This window comes from Phallusia mammillata, chromosome 4, assembly GCF_965637545.1.
Source record: "Phallusia mammillata chromosome 4, kaPhaMamm4.hap1.1, whole genome shotgun sequence".
Lineage (NCBI taxonomy): Eukaryota > Metazoa > Chordata > Ascidiacea > Phlebobranchia > Ascidiidae > Phallusia > Phallusia mammillata.
The window spans coordinates 2646167-2650552 of record NC_137255.1 but is presented as its reverse complement, the minus strand read 5'-3'; positions in this window follow the sequence as shown (position 1 = coordinate 2650552).

Genomic DNA, 4386 nt, shown 5'->3' with positions numbered 1-4386 from the left:
ATGGACTTTTTTAGAAACTTAAGTGAGTTATGTTTAAGTTTTTTTAAAATTTTTAGTAGCTCTTAACAGTGGCGGCATAATTAAGCCGAACAATTTTAAAAGAGCACTGTTAAAAGGTGGTTCTAAAGACCTCTCTGTTTAGAGTTTGGTTACAAACTCGTAGGTAAGACAATTCGTCTTTGTATTATAGCTAAGCAGTGACGATTTTCGGATTCCAGGTATGAAATCGCCATTAACATGATACGAGAGGAACGATAGGAAAAACGTCATAGGCATCTTTCCATCAGCAGGTATTGATATCAGTGCGGTAAGCAGTGTTTTTTTATTGTCATTCAGACTGAGCTAGCTGGTTGTGTAGGAATTTTTAAGGTTTATTTGGTGGTAACTATTTTGTGGCATGTAAAACGTAGCTTTATAAAGACAAATGTGTTAATCGCATTTCTATAATTAATGTATAAGTTACTCCGAAATTTTAGTGCAATTTGGAAAACTATACTACTTTTCAGAAAGGGATTAGGGGTTTAGTTAACGTGACGATGGCAGCAGCACACAAGCCACTTTTAATTAAAGTTAACGTGCGTATTCTACACGTATTTTTCTCTGGGCCACCATCTATGGCTGCCATCAATGACACAACTGGCGTACGAGGCTACTGCAGGTGGAAGATTGAAAACAAAGAAGAGTATATGAGGGCTGTACTGCTTCCATTCCAAGACCGCGGTGGCATTGCTCGGTCTGTAGAACGTGGAAGCATTGTGGTAACTGTAGCTGCCGAAAACACGCAAGTAGCTAATAGAATTATCGACGACTGCGTGGCAGGTAGGATTATGAAAGAGGTTAATGATCTCTTGGATGAATTTGACGAGAAGCATGCTGAGGAAAAAGTGGGAAACTTTGAGAAGATAGGTGTGATTGCAGAAGAGGCTTCGCAAGTCTCCATTGAGAAGTGGATTGACACTAAAATCGAGTACGAGAGGAACATCAAGAAAATAATCGAAGTGGGCCTGAAACCGTATGAGGTACAAAATTGTATCTAAACTCTGTGTAGTTTATAGTGAATCAAGAGTCACCAGGTACAAAATCGGTTTTAAATTGAGTTTTTTTATCTGGTAACAGAAATGAACTGTTAAAACAAAGACAAGATTAAAGATTTGCGTAACATTTTAAACCATGTTAAACAACACCTTTGGAAAATATTCAATTTCAATAGATAATAAACTTCCGAAAAGAGGGGACCAAAAAAACATAGGGCGGTTTACTGAACTATTATACCTGGTAACTATCACAATACGTCAGGTCCATTAAAAACATAAACCGCTCAACTAGTAACTATATTTGACAAATATCACAATTGGAAACAAACGAAAGATCTTTTCAACTTTATTCATCTTTTTCACGCATCTTTCAAGCTTTTATGTGTACATTTGGTCACATTCTGTTTTGCTTTTTTTACGAGTTTTTTCTAAACACAACTGTTCTTTTTTCAGGATGTAACTAACCAAATCCTAATCAGAAGCAGATATGTCGAAAGCCGCACTCGATTTGACGAAAATCGCAGCAAATTCGACCAAAGCCGAAGTGTCTTCGAAATAAACCGAAGCGTACCCGAAGGCTACGTCAGCAGTTCCGAAGAATACCGAATGAAATACGAAGCCAACCGAAGGCAATTCGAGCACAACCGAAAATATAGATGGGAGCAGGCGCGCAGAATTACTGCAGAAGAAAGTCGGATGCGTTACGATGATCGCCAAAGAGCTAAAAAGGCGACATCCAGTGGCCAGAACGTGTCGTACTAATGACATGTCTGCAGACGCTTGCGTTAGAAAGTGGTCTATATTATTTGCTACATATGTAAATCACATTTATTCGGTATAAAAGTTTTTCACCTTAGATCGTTTTGTCTTTTATTAAATTTTGTATTGCTTTTAAAAAGTCAAATCTTCAACACTGTTAGGTCCCACCCAAAAAAAACTATTCAAACTGACAACGTAACGGCTTATTTAATATTCACAAAAACTGTTTATGTTAGTGTTGCATACCATTACCACGTTATAATTTGAACCAAGCCTAATAGTTTGTCATTTGTTTATCTTGTGTGTGTATTGTTTACCTGTAGCACCAGTGTTACACTTTGTATTACACTTCATGCACTTTTTGTCGTTCTATTTATCCCCACACATTTTTTCCATGATAATATAATCCAGCATATCAATATGTTTCACTTTTAAATTAGTTAAATGTTAAGTTTAAGCAGGTTTGAAAACAATTGTGTTTTCGATTGATTGAGAACTGCTGCAGAAAGCGAGATAAAAACGCAAAACGAAGAAGGTGAAAACGAGGGTAAAACCATGACAATCGCGGTTAACGTTTACTTCCGGAATGATCATGGCTTGAAAATTTATTGTGACGCCCGTCAGATTCAGCTATTTATTTTTACACACATTCAACCTTTCCGTGCGCAATTCCTCTACAAAAGCAACATTGTAGCTCTGCGCAATATATTCTTTTGAAAAAGTAGCTTTTCTTTTTTATGGAATGCTGAAGGAGGACAGTGCGGTCACCAACTATGGATGGCAGCAAGACCGACTGTACATAACAGACAGGGATATGCTGTGTTGCTGTTGCAGAATACTTCCCCAAACAACCATGTGTGTGGTGATAGATGTTGTTTGAAATTTGATTCCTACCGTGCTGCAGAGAAGCTTAGCCAAACTAATGTTTTTTCCGTTGACTGAGTTTCAAGCGCAGCAAATGGTTTTGCATTAACGACAACGTCTTGGGTGTCGCAACTACGGCATCTACGTTGTCACGTGCTTGGAGTGTGGAATGTGGAGTGTCGTTTTCAACTTCTCTGTTCTGCGTTTTTGACTAACGTACCGTTATTTTTCGTGGTTTTATTTATTTGTATCAGTTCCTAGCCCGTACCAGTCTGCAGTTGCAGTAACTCACGACAGAAGAGTTTTTGAGTGTGCATTTTGGTATTTTTGCATCCGATACTGGTTTTATTCCACGACAACATTGTTTTATTTTTTATGTTTGACAACAATGCTTTATTTTTTTAGACACTGAGAATGCTATTGACAGCGAAATGCATTTGTTCTGTAAAACAATAATAATATGGCGACTGATTTAATGTTTTTCACTTTGGAACTTCCTGCAGTTATAAATTAATGACCCTGAATCGTCACAGTCCTGCTTTACTGAAAAGGAGATTTCAATAGTACAGCAAAATTTAGTTCCTTGATTGGTTAAGTTTAATGTCTTTCGTAAATTGAAAAAAACAACATTTGTACTTTAACAATTATCTTCATCTACCTATCCCACCTAAAACCGTTATTAAGACTGTTACTGTTATTAGACAAACTATTTGAGGTCACTTTTTAGCGAATTCTATGGTTGGTATTATTATGCCGAGGTGATCAGTGAAGCAACGTTAAACTATCGAATTGCATTTTAAAACTATTCCATTAACAACCATTAGCGAATTTCCAACTGTTTATAGCAAACTGATTGCGGTGCCGTTACTGCCGATTTATGAAGCCCAATTTATCCACGTGATGTCAGTACAGCGCATTTTTCGTCAGCTCCGCTTGCTTGGGAACATATACCAACCCGTCGTAGAAAGTATTGGCCGAGTTTAGACTAGATTAGGGTTATATGTGTGAGCAAAATTCCGGACAGTTTTAATAAATCTTTGGCGAAACCAAAATTGCGTTATAATGCGCTTTATGGCATGTTTTTACACGTTACCAACCCAAACAGTGCCATTTTTAATAAATTATCATTACTATAACACAGTGGTCGGCAACCGCCGGTCCGCGGCCCGGTACCGGTCCGCGAGGAGTTTGTTACCGGTCCGTATAATTTTTCAGGTTAAATGCTATAAAGCATTTTGTCTATGTATCTCGGGGATGATAAACTAATTTAAGCGTTTTTATTGCTAAATATCTGTAGTTTTTTGAAGACCGGTCCGCGATAAAATTTCACTCTCAAAAACGGTCCGCAGTGCAAAAAAGGTTGCCGACCCCTGCTATAACAGATATAAACAGCGAAATTTTGTTTCTAAATATGCTACAAAAAAGTTTTTAACAGTATTGTTAGCTGCGTTGTTTCGCATAAATGTACGCAGTAGGGTGCATCGTGCATTGAAACCAGCACAGACAACAGTTACAACGTAAACCTTTAAGTCCCCCAAAAAATAATTGTGAAAACTATAGTAGGTTGGTCTCTAGACACTAAAATTTCAGACATTAAGAGTGTTTTTAAAAATTATTTTCGGACACAGCTTTTACGCCCAAATTCCGTACTTGTCCGGGAAATTCCGGACGTCTGGTAAACCTAGTTTAGATCCCAACTCTGCACTACATGTCAATTGGTTCCCTTTTT